This window comes from Heloderma suspectum, chromosome 1, assembly GCF_057233095.1.
Source record: "Heloderma suspectum isolate Gila_16-S chromosome 1, 16-S_ref, whole genome shotgun sequence".
Lineage (NCBI taxonomy): Eukaryota > Metazoa > Chordata > Lepidosauria > Squamata > Helodermatidae > Heloderma > Heloderma suspectum.
Genome location: NC_139458.1, coordinates 42517665 through 42539952, shown reverse-complemented (window position 1 = coordinate 42539952; position 22288 = coordinate 42517665).

Here is a 22288-nt window from a genome sequence, read left to right as displayed (position 1 = left end):
TGCAATACAGGTCTCAGCTTAATTTAAAGCACACACACACACACACACACACACACTCCAAATCCATATACAAATGAGTACTTTAGGGTAAAATGCATACAAAAATGAATAATTTGTGAAAAAGTTCAAAAATAGTGGCAATTTTCATGTGCCCCCCCAAAAAAAAATCACAGACGGATGGAAAAATGGGATGTAACAGACTTATGAATGAACACATGAGAAAATGACATGGGACAGAAATATATTGATCTGTCCATCCCTAATGTCCACAACATACCCAGCCTTTCAAACAGATACTTGTTTTCTAGATCAATGAATGAAGGGATTGTTAATATCACAATTTCATATTTTTACTTGAAATTCAGACACAATACTTTAAATTCAGACTAATGCCCTTGGCTGTGTTGGGATTGCACAAAAAAGACCTATCATCTGCTTTATTCATAGTGGTCGATCCACATGCCCCTTATGTTGGGACCAGTGTAGGCTCCCATCCACCATCAGGGCTCTCTGTGCTCAGTGTGATACTGTCATGTGGCTTTTTTTTATCATAGTAAGCCTATCTCTCTGTTTAGAGGCACCTAGCCACTGCTTCTTTTAGGTCATCCAACAGCCTGCTTTTGCCCAGGTCTCTCTGCTCTTGCTTCTACTGGGGGCACACATGCACTAAACAGATTGGGGGAGAAGTCCTATTTATTTTGGTATTTATCTTACTGCATTTATTTTTATTTATTTCCGCAAAAATGTATATACCACACCTCAGGTGCTTATGCATTTACATCCCACCTCTCTTCCATCACGGAATTCAAGGTGGCATACATGGGGTTTGCAGTGGTCTCCTGTCCAGGCACTGGCCAGAACCAGAGTTGCTTAGCTTTGGCAAGGTAGATGAGCTGCAGCTCTGTGGTAGAGCACATCCTCTGTGCACAAAAGGTCCCAGGTTAAATCTTTGAATCTCCTGGTAGGGCTAGGAAAGACTTCTCTCTGAAACTCTGGAGAGCCACTGCCAGTTGGTAAAGACAATACTGAGCTAGATGGACTAATAGTCCAACTCAGAATAAAGCGGGTTCCTATGTCCCTACACTGCATCATGTGCCCTCAGCTATGCCCTGGGTAACCCTTATGACACACCATTTCACATCCTGTTTCTCGCTCAAAGGGTGCATATTGCAGCTTATGTCTATAGACTTATGCAAATCCTTGTATGAAAAACTGTATTCACGGAATGACACCCTTGAGTGAAAGCTCTGCTTCTTACAGTTTTGTCTGTATCTCTCTGAATCTACATTTCATGCTTTGACTGACAGCTGGTTCATTGCTGCCAGCTGCACACTTACCTGCTATTTACAATAAAATTCACAGTCCCATTAATTTGCTAATGAATTGATATTGACCTTACTTTTCTCTTTTTTCCCTTCCTTTTCTAATTTTTTTGCAAGCTGGCAGTGATTCAAAAGGCATTGTTACCTCATTTGCAAAATGAATATCGATGAATTTCCTCTACTGCAGGAAAAACCCTGCAAAAATCAATTAAAAATCTAATTACTTTAATACCACCTATCTTGCAATTATGTTGATGGCATTGGATCAAAAAATAAGAATAAAATCTTAAATGGCTGGGGATTCCATTCCATGTGAATCACTGGTCACTGATTCAGGATGTTCACAGAGACGCAGAAGCTAAGTATCAAGACACCATAATGATCTGCCACAATTTGCAAAATAAACTGCTTGTGGTCTTACTTAATGTGTTTTTTTGTTTTTGCCACTGTTTTCATATGGTGAATATTTCTTATGACTTTTCCCATAAGTGGCAAATGTAATTCTCCTGGGACATCCACTAGAAGTGCAATTTGTCCTGGATAAATAAATCTCAACTTAATGATTTTTCAAGCTGATTAATTCTCCCCCTTGTTTGATCCAGTCACTACTTAGGCTGCAATCTTCTACACATTTACTCAGTGGGACTTACTTTAGAGTAGGGATGCTGGAGAAATTCAAGATGGGCTAAAACAAGCTCGGATTTCTAAGAATCTGACCACGGAATCCACTGCAGACTGGCCTCCTCTGGCTGCATGGAGTTTGTGGACTTTCGGATCTTTTCCTTTTCTTTTCTACTTTCCTGAAATTTGTGCAAATTTACTCACAGGAAAATATGCATGTTTCTGCTTAGACTGGTAAATATACACAGAGAAAAGTTGAATGGAATAGGGGACAATACGCTAAATGTTACGCATTAACATAATTTATGTAAATGGTTGAGAACACTCTTACAGACTTATTTACGTATTTTTCTGCATAACAAGAAAATTGAATCCATCTGTGAATGGATGCTGGAACGAATGATATCGCACAATCTATGAAATACAAATGGGATGGATTTCACAAAATCCAGACATCCCTATTTAGGGTAGACATGTGTAGAAATGTGTTGTTAATGCAACTGCAGTGACACTGGTATATAGGACAGGGTCCATCATGCCATGTATCACATTCCAATGCCTCTAAATTTTCAATAACCAAGATTTTTTCCAGGTTATCAAATAAATTGTGGCACTGAAGTCCATTGTTCAGGACGCTGTCTTAAGATAAAGCTATTCCAGATGGATTTGCCCACAAAAAATTATTGCTTACAGAAAAGAGTCACATTCTCCTTCTCTATTATGTTTTAGGTGGACAGTGAAGATTGTCCTGTTCTAACAGGCCTTTCTTTCTTTCTTTCTTTCTTTCTTTACACCATTTATACACCACTCCACATCTAAACAGATTCCAGAGCAGTGAACAAAGATAAAAAGAATAAAACACCATATCATCATTATCATGATTTTAAACAGAATACCACCCCCCCCCCACCATGGGTGGTCAATCAAGGAAGGCATCTTGAAATAAAGACGTCTTCAGCAGGTGCTGAAAATGACACAAAGTTGGTGCCTGCCTGACCTCCAGAGGGAGGCAGTTCCAAAGAAAGGGCCCACTGCACTGAAGGCTGTTCTCCGGGGGGATTCCAATCAGCCATAGGTCCATGTGGAACCACCAGGAGCATGTCCTCTGATGACTTCAGTGGCTGTGGGCAGATGCTCTAATGGTGTTTAATGTTTTCTGTCACTCTTCACTGCCACTCTCCAATTCTGTTGAATATTTTTATTCTGCTGTTGTTGTTTTTATAATGTAGACTTTTATCTACATTTTATTGTTGTTTTATTGTACATCACCCTGAGCTGTTACAGAGGATCTTAAGATGTGTTAGTTCTCTGTTCATATCTACTACTGACCATGGATTTATTGGACATTACCCTAAAACTAGGGATATTAGACAATTCTGCCACGGATCCCAGGGAGGCTGAATTCCAGTGAATTCGGCCCCCCGGAATCCGTGGCAGAATGGAGCAACCTACCCCACCACCCTGTGAAAGCCCCGCAAAACGGAGCCTACTTGGCTGTGGCTCTGGCGGCAGCAACAGTGGCAGCTCTGGCAGCTCCATCTGCTGCCGGGCTACAGCCGCAAATGGCAGCCACTATGCTAGCCACCATTTGTGTCCCTGGCAAACCGGGATAGGCTACGTAAGTATCTACGTAGCCTATCACGGCTCAGGGCAGGGACGCAAATGGCGTAGCCACGGCCATTTGCATCTGTGTCTTTAGCCATGATAGGCTACGTATATATTTACATAGCCTATCACGGCAAAAGACAGGGGCGCAAATGGCATAGCGGCTGCCATTTGCTCCCCTGTCTTTTGCCATGATAGGCTACATAAAGATATACATAGCCTATCACAGCAATAGGAAGGAACACAAATAGTGGCCGCCGTAGCTACCACCATTTGTGTCTGTGTCTTTAGCCATGATAGGCTACGTATATATTTACATAGCCTATCACAGCTAAAGACACGGACGCAAATGGCGGTAGCTACAGTGGCTGCCATTTGCGTCCCTGTGCAGCCCAGCGGCCAGATGTCTGGCTGCGGGCGGCCCCAGCCGACGGCTCCGTGGAGTTGCTGCGGAGTGGAGCTGGCTGGGGAGGATTCCAGGGGGAGGGATGGAGCGCCTTCCCCCCACCGCGGATTGCCTGGCACGAAGCCAGGTAAAAGTTTCGTACATCCCTACCTAAAACACCTTGACTCAGGAATCCATCTTTCTTCTTGGCTTGAATAGCTGTCAGGAATGAGAATCAGGCTCTGGAATGCTGAATAATTAGGTGTACATAACTATGTCTTAATTTTGTTAAAGAAAGTGTTTCCCTCCAACTGGAGGACACAGGAAATGCCTACCTAATTGCTATGTTACCCCATCACCAGCTAACCCATGAGGGTACCTTGGAACTGGCTAATTAAACACCCATAGAATCATAGAATCATAGAATAGTAGGGTTGGAAGGGGCCTACAAGGCCATCGAGTCCAAACCCCTGCTCAATGCAGGAATCCAAGTCAGAGCATCCCTGACAGATGGCTGTCCAGCCTCGTCTTGAAGGCCTCCAGTGTGGGAGAGACCACCACCTCCCTAGGTAAGTGGTTCCATTGTCGTATTGCTCTTACAGTCAGGACGTTTTTCCTGATGTTCAGCCGGAATCTGGCTTCCTGTAACTTGAGCCCATTATTCCGTGTCCTGCACTCTGGGATGATCAAGGAGAGATCCTGGCCTTCTTCTCTGTGACAACCTTTCAAGTACTTGAAGAGTGCTATCATATCTCCCCTCAGTCTTCTCTTCTCAAGGCTAAACATGCCCAGTTCTTTCAGTCTCTCTTCATAGGGCTTTGTTTCCAGTCCCCTGATCATCTTTGTTGCCCTCCTCTGAACCCTCTCCAGTTTGTCTACATCCTTCTTCAAGTGTGGTGCTAGGGATGGCAGAGAATTTCTCCCCGAAACTTCGGGGGGCCGAGCGCCAATGTGTTTGGCCCCCCGAACAAGTTTCGGGGAGAAATCCTCCGAACCCCCCCGCCCCCCCCGGGATGGGACTTACCTTCGCCGAATGTCCCTCCCGGCGGCGGGTCCGTCCGGCGGTTCGGCGGGTGTTCGAGCAGCGCGGGAGCAGCAGCCGGTCTTTCGACTGGCTGCCGCCGCCGCCATTGCAATAAAAGAGAAAAAAAAAACGCCCCCTGATAGGCTACGTGACGATTAACATAGCCTATCACGGCTAGATTTGCAAAGTTTACGTAGACTACGGCGAAAACTTTCTATTTTCTATTTTCGCCGTAGTCTACGTAAAGATTTACGTAGACTACAGCAACCAAATAAGGAACGCGATGTGCTTTTTTTCTTTTTTTAAAAAAGTCACCCGTGATAGGCTACGTGACGATTGACGTAGCCTATCACGGCTGACTTTGCAGATCTAGCCGTGATAGGCTACGTTAATCGTCACGTAGCCTATCAGGGTTTTTTTTTTTTTTTTAACTTTCGTGTTCACGGCCGGGCGAGGCGGGAAGCCTCCTCCCCGGCCTGAATTTTGGCCGGGGCGAGGCGGGAAGCCTCCCCCCCCAGCCTGAACTTCACGGGGGGAGCAATGAAGCACCTCCCCCCCACCGCGAACGTCCTTCGAGGACAGGTAAGGGACTTTCGTCCACCCCTATGTGGTGCCCAGAACTGGACACAGTACTCCAGATGAGGCCTAACCAGTGCTGAGTAGAGGGGAACTAGTACTTCCCGGGATTTGGAAGCGATGCTTCTATGAATACAGCCCAAAAGAGCATTTGCCTTTTTTGCAGCCACATCACATTGTTGGCTCATATTCAGCTTGTGATCGACAACAATTCCAAGATCTTTCTCTCTCATAGTGTTGTTGAGCCACTTATCCCCCATCTTGTAACTGTGCATTTGGTTCCTTTTTCCTAGGTGCAGAACTTGGCATTTATCCCTATTAAATGTCATTCTGTTGTTTTCTGCCCAGTGCTCCAGTCTATCCAGATCACTTTGAATTTTGTTTCTGTCTTCCGAAGTATTAGCTATCCCACCCAATTTTGTGTCATCTGCAAATTTGATCAGCATTCCCTGCACCTCCTCCTCCAAATCATTCCTAAAAATGTTGAAGAGCACTGGGCCCAGGACTGAGCCCTGCGGTACCCCACTCGTTACCTCTCCCCAGTTTGAGAAGGTCCCATTGATAAGCACTCTTTGAGTCCGATTCTGTAGCCAACTGTGGATCCACCAGATCGTTGTTTCATCTAGCCCACTTTGAGCTAGTTTGCTCATCAGAATATCATGGGGCACTTTGTCGAAAGCTTTGCTGAAGTCGAGGTATATGATGTCTACAGCATTCCCACGGTCTACAAGGGAGGTTACTTGATCAAAAAATGAGATCAGATTTGTCTGGCAGGACTTGTTATTGATAAATCCATGTTGGCTTTGAGTAATCACTGCATGGTTTTCAAGGTAATTCCAGATGGATTGCTTTATGATCTGCTCCAGAATTTTCCCAGGGATTGATGTCAGACTGACTGGTCTGTAGTTCCCAGGTTCCTCCTTTTTGCCCTTTTTGAAGATAGGGACAACATTAGCCCTCCTCCAGTCATCTTGCACTTCCCCCTTCCTCTATGATTTCTCAAAGAGAATAGACAGAGGTTCTGAGAATTCTTCTGCCAGTTCCTTTATTACTCTAGAATTAGGGGTCTCGGAGAATTTCTCCATGAATCCCCTGAAATTGGTGGAGAAACGGTCCGCCTCCCCCCCCCCGGGATGGGACTTACCTTGTGCGAATGTCCCTGGCAGCGGCGGCTCCCGGCGGCAGTTCGGCGGCGGTTTGGCAGTGGTGGCGGCGGTGGCCGGTCTTCTGACCGGCTGCCACTGCCGCCATTTCAAAGTAAAAAACAAAACAAAACAACAAACGTGATAGGCTACGTAAAGATTTAGCGTCGCTCTTATTTCCTATGCTTTAAAAGATTTAGCATTGCCATGGGCGCCGCCATTTGCGTACATGTTTTTTTTTTCTTTCAAAGTCAGCCATGATAGGCTATGTAAACATTTACGTAGCCTATCACGGCTGACTGCAGGGACACAAACGGCGGCGGCTATGGCCGCCGCCATTTGCGTCCTGGCCGGCCAGGAGGATTCGCGGCCGGAGGGACGGGGTGCCTCCCCCCCGGCCAGAATTTCGGCCGGAGGGATGGGGCTCCTCCCCCCCCAGCCAGAATTTCGGCGGAAAGGGATGGGGCGCCTCCCCCGCCACCCAGAATTTCGGGGGGAGGGACGGAGTGCCTCCCCCCCACCATGAAGCAAGCTGCGGGACCAGGTAAGGGACTTTTGTCCATCCCTAGAATGCAGTTCATCTGGCCCTGGAGATTTGAACTCATTCAAAGTCATTAGGTGTTCCTTGACCATATGCCTATCCATCTCAAACTGCAATCCTGCCCCTTCAGCCTGCACTTCGCCTTTGCCAGGGTGGTCATAAACCCTCTTTTGGGAGAAGACTGAGCCAAACTAGGAATTGAGCACCTCTGCCTTTTCTTTGTCATCTGTTATCGTTTTGCCATCCTTATTTAATAGCTGAACAACCATTTCTTTCCTCTGCCTTTTACCATGCACATAGCTGAAGAAAGCCTTTTTGTTGCTTTTAGCATCCCTCGCTAACCTCAGCTCGTTCTCAGCTTTAGCCTTCCTGACGCCATCCCTGCAATTCTGTGCTACCTGCCTGTACTCTTCCTTTGTTACCTGGCCTTCTTTCCACTTCCTATATGTGTCCTTTTTTGTTTTCAGGTCATCCCTAAGCTTTTTGTGAAGCCACATTGGCTTCTTCTGTTGTCTTCCACCTTTTCTTCTTGTTGGAATTGTTTGTGATTGTGCCTTTTGAATTTCCTTTTTTAAAAGCTCCCACCCATCTTGGACTCCTTTTCTCATTAGCATTGCTTGCCATGGGACATTACTGATCATTGTTCTGAGTTTATTAAAATCAGCTTTCCTAAAATCCAGGGTACGCTCATCTGAGTGACTACACTCAGCTTTTGCTTCCCAGACTTAGGGATGTACGAAAGTCACCTACCTTTGACGAAATTAGCTTTGCGGTGGGGGGGAGGCGCTCCATCCCTCCCCCCGAAATTCTGGCTGGGGGGGAGGCACCCCATCCCTCCCCGCTGAAATTCAGGCCGGGGGGGAGGCGCCCCATCCCTCCCACCACGAATCCCGGCCGGCTGGAACGCAAATGGCGGCGGCCATAACCACCACCGTTTGCGTCCTAGCTGTCAGCCGTGATAGGCTCCGTAAATACGTATGCTATTTGCGTTCCCCTTATTTTCGCCATAGTCTACGTAAATGTTTATGTAGACTACACGTGCCAAAATAAGGAACGCAAATGTGTATGCGTTGTTTTTTTAAAAAATTTTCACTCAGCCGTGATAGGCTACGTAAAGATTTACGTAGCCTATCACGGTATTTTTTGAAAATCTAGCCGTGATAGGCTACGTAAAACTTTACGTAGCCTATCACGTTTTTTTCTGTGTGTTTTTTTTTTTACTGGAAATGGCGGCGGCGGCAGCTGGTCAGAAGACTGGCCGCCGCCGCCGCCACCACCGCTGAACTGCCACCGAACCGCCGCTGGAGCCGCCGCCACCAGGGAGATTCGCCAAAGGTAAGTCCTGTCCCTGGGGGGGCGGGGGGGAGACCGTTTCAGCACCAATTTCAGGGGGCCGAATGAGCTGGCATTCGGCCTCCCCGAGATTTGTGGCAAAATTCTCTGACATTCCTACCAAGAACTCAAGTACAACATGGTCGCTTTCCCCCAGAGTTCCTGTAACTGCTACTTTATCCACTAAGTCATCTCTTTTGGTTAGGATCAAGTCAAGGATACCCTTGGGTAGGGATGTCAGAGAAATCCCCTGCAGGTTCAAATGAGGACGGATTCTTTGGAATCTGGCCTCAGGAATCCACAGTGGATTGGACAACTTACCTCCACTCCAGGAGGACTGGAGGTGGAATGGCACTCAGCTGCTTCCTGCTAGCCAGAGCCGTTTGCCTCCTCCCTGCCCCTGCCAATTGCTATGTCTTTTCTTTAAACAAACAAACAAAAGGCAATCGGGAGGATGTGCCCATAGACTTATACACAACATAGAGCTGTGAATCTTGCGTATAAGTCTATGGACACATAGACTTAGATGCAAGATTCAAGACTCTATTTGCATCTAAGTCTATGGGCACATCCTCCCGATCGCCTTTTTTTTTTTTAAGACATGGCAATCGGCAGGGACAGGGAGGAGGCGAATGGCTCTGACTCTCAGGAGGGAAGGTAAGTCCCCCACAAGCCAGTTCCCCCCCTCCAGAATCCTCGTGGAGTGGAGCCACTCTGGAGGATTCTGGGGGGGCGGGAAGAATTGATTCCCCCCCATGGATTCCCCACTGGAACAGATGGTGGGGAATCCGTACACCCCTACCCTTGGGGGGAAAGTATAACCCAATCCAGCAGCATCCTCACCTACTTAATCAGTTCAGCAATGTCAAAGCACAAGACCAACTATTGAAAGTATCCTTGATTACTCATTTTGTTCTGAATATTGTGCTATGATACTTTGAATAGCTAGCTGGATGTAAACGTAATCAAGAGGCAGGGAACCTCCCTTCACGTTCTATTCAGGAGTCAGAAGCATACCTTTGTTAGTTTTGTTTTGACTAGGAATGTACGAAACCCTTACCTTCAGTCCTGGGGGGCGGGCCTGCAGGGAGGGAGGTAATCCATTCCTCCCCCCAGAATCCTCATGGGCCGGCTCCGCTCCGTGGCATTCTGCGGAGCGGCTGGCCAGCTCTGTATAGCCAGCAGTACAGCTGCCATTGCCCTGCCGTATCACTGAGGAAGGAATCCGGATGCAAATGGCGTCCACTACGCCATTTGCTTCTGTGGTTTGTCACGTGATAGGTTAGCCTTTCGTGGGAAAAACCATGGCCACAAATGGCATAGTGGATTACATTTGTGGCCATAAAGCCCTTAGTTTAAGCTAAATGCAACCATTTACAGCTGCATCTAGGTTAATCTAAGAGCTTTATGGCTGCAAATGGCATAGTGGATGCTATTTGTGTCCAGATTCCTTCCTCCTCAGCGATACGGCATGGCAATGGCAGCTGTATCACTGGCTATATGGAGCCGGCTGTGGAGAGGACCCGGCTTCAAAGCGGATTTGGGGGGGGGAGAGGTGAGTGCCCCATTCCACTGTGGACTCCAGAGGCCAGATTCCTTTGAATCCAGCCTAATTGGGGCCCACAGCAGATCTCTCTGACATCCCTAGTTTTGACCCATCCTGAGCTAGGGATGTATGAATCCCTTACCTGGCTCTGTTCCAGGGCATCCGTGGTGGGGGGAGGCTCTCCGTCCCTCTCCCCAGAATCCTCCCTGGCCAGCTCCGCTCCACAGCTCTTTGCCATGATAGGCTATGTAAGTATTTACGCAGCCTATCATGGCAAAAGGCAGCCACGCAAATGGCAACCACTACGATGGCTGCCGTTCGTGGCCGCAGCAGCCCGGCAGTGTCCAGAGGAGGAGCTGGAGCTTCTGCCGCCCCCGCATCCACCGCCGCATCTGCTGCATCCACTGCCGCATCTGCTGCCACCGCATCTGCCACCAGACAGGCTCTGTCCTGGGGGGATTCTGCGGGGTGGCGGGGGGGATTGCCCGATTCTGCCATGGACTCGGGGGGGGGGTGGATTCGAAAGAATCCGGCCTCACTGGAGTCTGTGGTGGAATTCTCCAACATTCCTATCCTAAGCCCAGCCTCTGAGCAATTAAACCATTTGCAGTCTTTGTGTGAAACCCTATAACTAGGCTGTCCATATGTACTGTTTTAAATGGGACAGTAACTTTTTTTCATATTTCCCAACTGTCCTGTCATTTTAATATAAATGTCAATTTTGTCCCATTTTTATTTTTTTGTAAAAAAATGAACGCATTTATCATAAGGCTCTATGCTAATCAATGCGTGCAGTAAAACTACTCGCGTCATGAAAGAGGAAGTTCCATTTACTTTATCCAGTCAGGGCCAGGCTTTTTGAGCTAGCGATGATCAGACGACGCCCCCTTGCTTATCTGCAGTGGCGGGGAATTCAAGAAGCGGTTGCTAAGCCCCATTCAGCATGTGGGAGCCAGGAGGGTAAATCTTACTGTTATTTCTACCATTATTCCACTAGGGATGGCGGAGAATTCCACCCGGATTTCAGTGAGGCTGAATGCACTGGCATTCAGCCCCCTGAAATCCGTGGTGGAATGGCCTGCCCCCCCCCCCGCGGATTCCCCCTGGGGAGAGACTTACCTGGGGCGGATGTTCCGGACGGCGGCGGCTCCAGCGGCGACTTCGGCAGCAGCAGCAGTAGCTGGTCTTTTGACCGGCTGCCGTGGCCGTCATTTGCATTCTGGTCTTTGCTGTGATAGGCTATGTAAGTCTTTACGTAGCCTATCACGTCTGGGTAAAAAACCAAAAAAACAAAAACAGCATATGCAAATGGCGGCTACAGAGGCTGCCATTTGCGTTCCTTCTTTTTTGCCATTTTAGTCTACGTAAATATTTACATAGACTATTATGGTGAAAAAAAAGGGGAACACAAATAGCGTAGTGGACGCTATTTGCGTTCCTTTTTTATTCTTCGTTTTAGCCTACGTAAATGTTTAAAAAAGGAACACAAATAGCGTCCACTACACTATTTGCATTCCCCCTTTTTTCGCCATAATAGCCTACATAAATATTTATGTAGACTAAAACGGTGAAAAATAAGGAACACAAATGGCGGCCTCTGTAGCTGCCGCCATTTGCATATGCCATTTTTTGTTTTTATTTTTACCCAGATGTGATAGGCTACGTAAGGACTTACATAGCCTATCACGGCTCCCTGGCTGGATGCAAATGTCAGCCGCTACGGAGGTCGCCATTTGCGTCTGCACCAGCCAGTCCACGGCCGGAAATCCGGCTGCAGATGGCCCTGGCCTGGCTGGCTGCTCCGCGGAGCCGCCACGGAGCAGAGCTGGCCGTTGAGGATTCCAGGGGGGAGGACTGGATTGCCTCCCCCCCGTCGAGGATTCCAGGGCGAGGGATGGAGCGCCTCCCTGCCCACCACGAACACAAGCAGCGAAAAGGTAAGTGACTTTCGTACATCCCTACATTCCACCCGTAGAGATTCTTTCTGCCCTACATTCAGTTTGATTTGGACTTTTCAGACTCATATTTCAGTTCAACAGGCTGTTAGCTATTTTTTTATTACAACGGAACTCTCCAGTGGGATATTAGCATATACCGGCTTGTGATAGCAGTCGGGGTATTCATTCCTTTTATTTTTCTTTTTGGTCTATGTTTATGATTTATTGCAGTCTGGCCACTGCAATCCTGCATTAGAGTGTTCAGTGTGGTATGCCATACAGATTTGTTTACTGCTCATGTGATATTTTATTAGTATTTTATATATGTATATTTATGAGTGTTTTTTTGTGTATATGCAATAAATTGGTGTTATTCATTTGTGCCCCTTTCCATGTTCTTTTGCAGCGAGTTTAGGTTGTTTTTTAGGTCTCTTATAGCCTGAGAGACCACAAAGGGAGCTGCAGTTGTTTTGTTATATTGTGGTTTTATTATTATTTTTTTTGACCTTAGCGTAGTTTCCTTTATATATTGCAGGGCCAGGCTTCTTGCCCAGAGAGAGAACATCGCTACTGAGAGACAGAGCGAATGCGTTCTCGCTGCTTACTACGATCGGAGTCCCACATTCTACTCATATCATTGTTAGTCTTATTTTTTAAAGCTTAAACCCTTGCAATGTCAAAGACAAAGAGGTGAAACTGCAGTTTTAATGACGATCTCCAAAAGGAATTAAAGTTTATTAAAATGGACAAACTGTGTAGTGATGGAACAAAAGTGGTATGCCAATATTGTAATGTTCATTTTTCCATTGCTCATGGAGGTAGAAGTGACATCAACTAACATCTACATATCGAGAAACATAAGGATGTTGAAAAGACTCTGGCTTCAGTTAGAAACATCAGTTCATTTATGAGACGTGATGGTGATAGTGAAAGCGATAAAATCGCAGCAAGTGAAGTGCTTTTTGCTTATCATACTGTGTGTCATGGCCAAAGTTTTTACGCAAATGATTGCTTGTCGACATTGGTAAAGAAAATTTACGAACCAAAATTTTCTTCAGTGCGTACCAAATCGAAGCAATAATTACCAACGTTTTATCACCATACATATTGGGCAAAATAATAGAGGATTTGAATAAAACAAAAAGCATTACAGTCAGTTTAGATGCATCAAACAAAAAAGACATCAAACTTTTTCCAATCGTTGTGCAGTACTTTTTGCCAAATCAATCATTGCGCGGTACTTTTTGCTAAATCAAGTCTAATTTATAGACTTTGTTTCCTTACCTGGTGAAACATCCGATCTACACTGTGCTATGTTGAAGGAAGTAACTGACAAATTTGCTTTACAAAACTAAATTGTTGCTTTGTGTGCAGATAACACAAACACCAATTTTGGTGGTTGCAAAAGACTTGGCAAAAATAATGTGTGGCAAAAACTTGAAATTGAACTGAAGAGGCCGATTATCGGTATTGGTTGTGGGGCACACATTATACACAATCGTCTCCAGTGTGCTGTCGTCTGTTTACCAATTGATATTGAATGTTTTGCAGTGAAAGTATACAAATACTATATATACACAGTTAGAGCTGAAGAACTGAAAAACTTTTGTGACTTCACAGGAAACAATTACGCTACATTGTTAGAGCATGGAAATACAAGATTTTTGTCCTTGGATCCATCAATTCACAGAATTTTGAGCATGTTTGATGGGCTTAGTTCTTATTTTCTTTCTCAAGAAAAATGCCCTGTTACATTGCGAAAATGGTTTGAAAATCCCTGTTTGAAAATGTGATTGTCATTTGCAAGAGATCAAGTGTCTACGTTCCAAACTTACATTAGTTTAATTGAAAAAGATAATATTTCAGCTACAGAAGTAGCTATAAACATTGAAAATCTTGTAAACAATTTAGAGTCCAGAAAAAATGAAGTGTTTGTAACTACTGATGTCAAAAAACAACTGAAAATATTAGTAGATTCAGGAGAAATTAATGAGGCTAAGTATTTTTGAAGTAGTTGAGAATTTCTATGAAACCAGTGTAGAATATATCAACAAGTGGAAGTGCAATGTAGGAAACACTGAGAAATTCAAGTGGGTGCTACTAAGGAAGACACCTGAATGGAAAGAAATACAGGACAGCCTGAACGAGGAAGTCATCACACACAGAGAAACAGAAGAAACTCGGGTATTCAATCAGTGGACCCTCATAAAATCTACAATTGTGAGGCAGTTGGATACATGGAATAAAGAAAACATTTCTGTATCTGATAGATGGGTAAAGATTTTTTCTGAAATGCACAAAAAATGGCTAGACTTTCAAGACTTTTGTAATATTGTAGGGTTTATTCTTTGTCTTCCAGGAAGTACAGCACCTGTCGAGATAATATTTTCTGTTATGAATGGTATGTGGTCAAAGAAGAAATCTAGATTAAGTGTTGAGACAATGAGGACTATGTTAGTTGTAAGACAAAATTATGTCATGGAGTGTGAGAAGTTTTATGATAAGGTGTTGAAAGACCAAAATTTGCTGTGTAAGATTACTTCATCTGAGAAATATTCATGGTACGATCGTGGTAAAATACAGTCCCCCTCTACGTCTACCTAAATTTTTGTATGAGTTCTGTCACTGAAGAATAATTGTTAGCTCAATATGTTCATGTAATAAAACTTTTGTTATCATCTTACTTTTTCATGAATACGGAATATTACATAACCCCATCCCATTTTTGTCATCCCAATATCGCGTTTTTCTCTCAAGAAAATATGGTCAGCCTACCTATAACTGCCTTGAAACCCGGGCAGTCTTTGTTTGTTACTCCTGCTTGGCCATAGCTCATGCATGTGGTTTCATTTTTAGAGTCTACCTGGGGCTCAATGGATTTTCCACATTACTCCTTATGACTCTTTATTAGCATGTTGTGTTTGCCATACATTGAAGAACACAGTTCAGTTTGTGCTGTGTCCTTTCTGTGTGAATTGCCAGCTCTGGGTCCAAGAGAAGTGGACAAGAAGGTAGCCTAAGGTATTGGATATGGAGGCTAAAATAGGTTGAGGGAGCACTCGAGTCCTGGAATTCTATTGGAAAGGCTAAATCTATTTTAAACAAAATTGTGGTGATGTTGGGGTCCCTAATTACAGCTTAGCCTCCATTTGGTATCCCCATTATTAGACATCCAAGATCCTTTCTCTTTGATATTTATTGATAATGCAGTGCAACCCATTATCTATACACTGGCTTGAAGCTAACACCCAATTTTTGGAAGTTGGGGCTGAGTTGGGAAACCTGAGGGTAGTCTTTGCCTTCATCATTTTAATAACCTTTTGCAATTAATCCATAAGTGAAGTCCATTGGGTTCCCTTCCTCTGAATCTTGTAACTGTAGCTGTCCCCTGCCTACTTCTTTGCCTTTTCTCTCAGTTCTATCCATTTCTGGCCCTGTGGTCTGTCCTTTCAGCAGTACCCAAGCTCATTTGGTCATATAGCCTCCAAATCCCCCTTTTTGCCATTTGCCTAGCACCACCTTCACCTCCCCCTTCATGGATCACTGCCTTGTTGTGGCGAAGGGGCTTGCGTAACTCAATGAAGCCATAAGCTATGCCGTGCAGGGCCACCCAAGACGGACAGGTCATGGCAGAGAGTTCTGACAAAATGTGGTCCACTGGAGAAGGAAATGGCAACCCGCTCCAGTATTCTTGCCAAGAAAACCCCATGGAACGTATCACAAGGCTAAAAGAGATGACGCCGGAAGATGAGACCCTCAGGTCGGAAGGTGTCCAATATACCACTGGGGAAGAGCAGAGGGTATTTCCAAGTAGCGCCAGAAAGAGTGAAGCGGCTGGGCCAAAGCCGAAAGGACACTCAGCTGTGGATGTGTCTGGTGGTGAAAAGAAAATCCGATGCTGTAAAGAACAATATTGTTTAGGAATCTGGAATGTCAGATCAATGAATCAAGGTAAGCTGGAGGTGGTCAAACATGAGATGGCAAGATTGAACATCGACATCCTGGGAATCAGCGAACTAAAATGGACAGGCATGGGCGAATTTCATTAAGGTGACTATCATATCTACTACTGTGGGCAAGAATCCCTTAGAAGAAATGGAGTAGCACCCATAGTCAACAAAGGGTGGGAAAAGCAGTCCTGGGGTATAATCTTAAAAACGATAGAATGATCTCAGTACGAATCCAAGGCAAACCATTCAACATCACAGTAATTCAAGTCTATGCCCCAACCACTGAGGCCGAAGAAGCTGAGCTTGATCGGTTCTATGAAGACCTACAACTCCTTCTAGAACTAACACCAAAAAAAATGTCCTTTTCATCATAGGGGATTGGAATGCTAAAGTAGGAAGTCAAAAAATAACCGGGATAACAGGTAAGCATGGCCTTGGTGTACAAAATGAAGCGGGACAAAAGCTAATAGAGTTTTGCCAAGAGAACACGCTGATCATAGCAAACACTCTTTTCCAACAGCACAAAAGGCGACTCTACACATGGACATCACCAGATGGTCAATATCGAAATCAGATTGATTATGTCCTTTGCAGCCAAAGATGGAGCAGCTCTATACAGTCAGGAAAAACAAGACCTGGAGCTGACTGTGGCTCAGATCATAAGCTTCTTGTTGCAAAATTTCAACTTAAATTGAAGAACGTAGGGAAAACCACTAAACCATTCAGGTATGACCTAAATCATATCCCTTATGAATATACAGTGGAGATGAGGAATAGATTTCAGGGATTAGACCTGATAGACAGAGTGCCTGAGGAACTATGGATGGAGGTCCGTAACATTGTTCAGGAGGCAGCAACTCAATCCATCCCAAAGAAAAAGAAATGCAAGAAAGCCAAGTGGCTGTCTGATGAGGCTTTACAAGTAGCTGAGGAAAGAAGGGAAGCGAAAAGCAAGGGAGAAGGGGGAAGATATATCCAACTGAATGCAGAGTTCCAGAGAATAGCAAGGAGAGGCAAGAAGGCCTTCTTCAATGAACAATGCAAAGAAATCGAGGAAAACAACAGAATGGGAAAGACTAGAGATCTCTTCAAGAAAATTGGAGATCTCAAGGGAACGTTTTGTGCAAAGACGGGCATGATAAAGGACAAAGAAGGCAGGGACCTAACAGAAGCAGATGAGATTAAGAAGAGGTGGCAAGAATACACAGAAGAACTATACAGGAAAGATCTGAATGTCCCTGATAGCCATGACAGTGCGGTCACTGAACTTGAGCCGGACATCCTAGAGAGTGAAGTCAAGTGGGCCTTAGGAAGCAATAGTAACAACAAAGCTAGCGGAGATGACAGTATTCCAGCTGAGCTATTTAAAATCCTAAAAGATGATGCTGTTAAAGTGCTGCATTCAATATTCCAACAAATCTGGAACACTCAACAGTGGCCACAAGACTGGAAAAGGTCAGTTTACATTCCAATTCCAAAGAAGGGCAATGCCAAAGACTGTTCAAACTACCGCACAATTGCGCTCATTTCACATGCCAGCAAGGTGATGCTCAAAATCCTACAAGCTAGGCTTCAGCAGTATGCGAACCGAGAACTACCAGAAGTACAAGCTGGGTTTAGAAGAGGCAGAGGAACTAGAGATCAAATCGCCAACATTCGCTGCATCATGGAGAAAGCAAGAGAATTCCAGAAAAACGTCTATTTCTGCTTCATTGACTACGCTAAAGCCTTTGATTGTGTGGATCACAACAAACTGTGGCAAATTCTGAAAGAGATGGGAGTACCAGACCACCTTACCTGTCTCCTGAGAAACCTGTACGAGGGTCAAGAAGCAACAGTAAGAACCAGACATGGAACAACCGATTGGTTCAAAATTGGGAAAGGAGTACGACAAGGCTGCATATTGTCACCCTGCTTATTTAACTTATATGCAGAGTACATCATGAGAAATGCTGGGTTGGATGAATCAGAGGTCGGAATTAAGATTGCTGGGAGAATTATCAACAACCTCCGATACGCAGACGATACCACCCTAATGGCAGAAAGCGAAGAGGATCTCAAGAGCCTCTTGTTGAGGGTGAAAGAGGAGAGTGCAAAAGCTGGTTTGAAACTCAACATTACAAAAACTAAGATCATGGCATCTGGCCCCATCACTTCCTGGCATATAGAAGGGGAAGAAATGGAAGCAGTGACAGATTTTACTTTCTTGGGCTCCAAGATCACCGCAGACGGTGACTGTAGCCATGAAATTAAAAGACGCTTGCTCCTTGGGAGGAAAGCTATGGCCAACCTAGACAGCATAGTAAGAAGCAGAGACATCACCTTGCCGACAAAGGTCTGTCTAATCAAAGCTATGGTTTTCCCAGTAGTAATGTATGGCTGTGAGAGCTGGACTATAAGGAAGGCTGAGCGCCGAAGAATTGATGCTTTCGAACTGTGGTGCTGGAGAAGACTCTTACGAGTGCCCTGGACTGCAAGGAGGTCAAATCAGTCCATCCTAAAGGAAATCAACCCTGAGTGCTCATTGGAAGGACAGATAATGAAGCTGAAGCTCCAATATTTTGGCCACCTAATGCGAAGAGAAAACTCCCTGGAAAAGACCCTGATGCTGGGAAAGACTGAAGGCAAAAGGAGAAGGGGACGGCAGAGGATGAGATGGCTAGATAGCATCACGGATGCAATGAATATGAACTTGAGCACGCTCCGGGAGAGAGCGCAGGACAGGAAGGTCTGGCGTGCTATGGTCCATGGGGTCACGAAGAGTCGGACACGACTGAATGACTGAACAACAACAACAAATGGAGAAGGTCTATACAGTCAGTAAAAATAAGACCTGGAGCTGACTGTGGCTCAGATCATGAGCTTCTTGTTGCAAAATTTCGGCTTAAATTGAAGAACGTTGGGAAAACCACTAAAACATTCAGGTATGATCTAAATCATATCCCTTATGAATATACAGTGGAGGTGAGGAATAGATTTCAGGGATTAGACCTGATAGACAGAGTGCCTGAGGAACTATGGATGGAGGTCCGTAACATTGTTCAGGGGGCAGCAAGGAAATCCATCCCAAAGAAAAAGAAATGCAAGAAAGCCAAGTGGCTGTCTGATGAGGCTTTACAAGTAGCTGAGGAAAGAAGGGAAGTTAAAAGCAAGGGAGAAAGGGGAAGATATATCCAACTGAATGCAGATTTCCAGAGAATAGCAAGGAGAGGCAAGAAGGCCTTCTTCAATGAACAATGCAAAGAAATCGAGGAAAACAACAGAATGGGAAAGACTAGAGATCTCTTCAAGAAAATCGGAGATCTCAAGGGAACGTTTTGTGCAAAGATGGGCATGATACAGGAAAGATCTGAATGTCCCTGATAGCCATGATAGTGCGGTCACTGAACTTGAGCCGGGCATCCTCGAGAGTGAAGTCAAGTGGGCCTTAGGAAGCATTACTAACAGCAAAATTAGCAGAGATGACAGTATTCCAGCTGAGCTATTTAAGATCCTAAAAGATGCTGCTGCTAGAGTGCTGCACTCAATATGCCAACACATTTGGAACACTCAGCAGTGGCCACAAGACTGGAAAAGGTCAGTTTACATTCCAGTTCCAAAGAAGGGCAATGCCAAAGAGTGTTCAAACTATCGTACAATTGTGTACGGTAAAACTCATTTCACTTGTCAGCAAGGTTATGCTCAAAATCCTACAAGCTAGGCTTCAGCAGTATGCGAACCGAGAACTACCGGAAGTACAAGCTGGGTTTCGAAGAGGCAGAGGAACTAGAGATCAAATCGCCAACATTCGCTGGATCATGGAGAAAGCAAGAGAATTCCAGAAAAATGTCTATTTCTGCTTCATTGACTACGCTAAAGCCTTTGATTGTGTGGATCACAACAAACTCTGGCAAATTCTGAAAGAGATGGGGGTACCAGACCACCTTACCTGTCTCCTGAGAAACCTGTATGAAGGTCAAGAAGCAAGCAACAGTAAGAACCAGACATGGACCCATTGGTTCAAAATTGGGAAAGGAGTACGACAAGGCTGCATATTGTCGCCCTGCTTATTTAACTTATATGTAGAGTACATCATGAGAAACGCTGGGTTGGATGAGTCACAGGTTGGAATTAAGATTGCTGGGAGAATTATCAATAACCTCAGATACGCAGATGATACCGCCCTAATGGCAGAAAGCCAAGAGGATCTGAAGAGCCTCTTGTTGAGGGTGAAAGAGGAGAGTGCAAAAGCTGGTTTGAAACTCAACATTAAAAAAACGAAGATCATGGCATCTGGCCCCATCACTTCCTGGCATATAGAAGGGGAAGAAATGGAAGCAGTGACAGATTTTATTTTCTTGGGCTCCAAGATCACTGCAGACGGTGACTGTAGCCATGAATTTAAAAGGCGCTCGCTCTTTGGGAGGAAAGCTACGGCAAACCTAGACAGCATAGTCAGAAGCAGAGACATCACCTTGCCAACAAAGGTCCACATAATCAAAGCTATGGTTTTCCCAGTAGTAAGGTATGGCTGTCAGAGCTGGAATATAAGGAAGGCTGAGCACCGAAGAATTGATGCTTTCGAACTGTGGTGCTGGAAAAGACTCTTATGAGTCCCCTGGACTGCAAGGAGGTCAAATCAGTCCATCCTAAAGCAAATCAACCCTGAGTGCTCATTGGAAGGACAGATACTGGAGCTGAAGCTCAAATATTTTGGCCACCTAATGCGAAGAGAAAACTCTCTGGAAAAGACCCTGATGCTGGGACAGACTGAAGACAACAGGAGAAGGGGACGGCAGAGGATGAGATGGCTAGATAGCATCACCGATGCAATGAATATGGACTTGAGCACACTCCAGGAGAGAGCGCAGGACAGGAAGGCCTGGCGTGCTATGGTCCATGGGGTCACGAAGAGTCGGACATGACTGAATGACTGAACAACAACAACAACAACTTTCACCTCCTTATTTGGCAATGGTAATTTCCCCAATCTTTGCCTTTTCTATCTATTAGTTAGGTCTGTTAGAACTAGTATGCTATCCCATTGGTTAGATGGTGGGTACACTAACCAAACCATTTCCACCCACTGTAACATTCTATCTATCTATCTATCTATCTATCTATCTATCTATCTATCTATCTATCTATTTATTTATTTCTATACCGCCCAATAGCCGAAGCTCTCTGGGTGGTTCACAAAATATTTGCACTGAAATATTGTGTTTAAGAGCAATCTTTTAAAAATAAAATAAAATCCTGTTTTGTTTTGAATCTAATGAGATTATGTGAGTTAATTTCCCAAATAAAATTAAGTTTTAAAGTGTGTTTGAGCTAAGTCTCCCAACTCAGAAGTAACTATTCCCCATTTGAGTCAGAGCATGCCTCATCGACTGTATGAACAAGACCTGTGTTGCTTGTTACATGTGTATACATGCTAGCTGCATGTGTGTGGGAACAAGGTCATGTGGTAACAGGTTGTCTGGTAGGCAGAGGGTGCAACTCATAAATCTATTAAATAAATATACGTATACGTACATAAATGTAACAAATAAATTAATGTAATTTGAGAAATCTATGACTGGCATGTTTGATCAATACCTTGTGTATTCTAAAAACACATTAATATACTTTTCTGTTAACATTTGTTAATTTTATAATTCGATAATTTATAATTGTATAGTTATTACTTTATAATTTTGTAATAATTTTCTTCAAAGTCATGAGGGCTAGAAACTATTTTTAAAAGTACAGCTCATATTCCCAGGATTATACAGAAGATTCAGAATTGTCCTTTGTAGACCATATTATGTGCTCAGGAAAGCAATAATCAAGCTATGCCTTATTAATAATAAAGTCAGGGTGTACTACTACTATGCCTTATTAATAATAAAGTCAGGGTGTACTACCTTCTTCATGTGAATAATTTGTATGCTGAGCAGTTTGTACTCTTTCAGTTTTAAAATTCATTGCTAGCAATACTTTAAGCTGGTAGTTGCTTCATTAAAAGAATTATTTTAAAATGTAAATAACATCTTGATTAGCATCAGAAAGAGTTCCAATGACTTTACAGAGGAACATTTGACATGTGTTACAAGATTATAACATTTACATTCCAAGGGCAAATTTTGTTCTCCATTACATTGATTTAAATTAAGACCATTGCCATTAGCTCAGCTCTTAACCAACAGTTCTGCCACATTAACATCACTGAAGATGAGAAGAGGTATTTGGCCAAATTTCTCTAGAAATATTTCTTTCGTTCATATTAAACTGCACAGCAATATCCTTCATTTCATTGATTTCCAAATGATAGTTGGATATTGGGGGC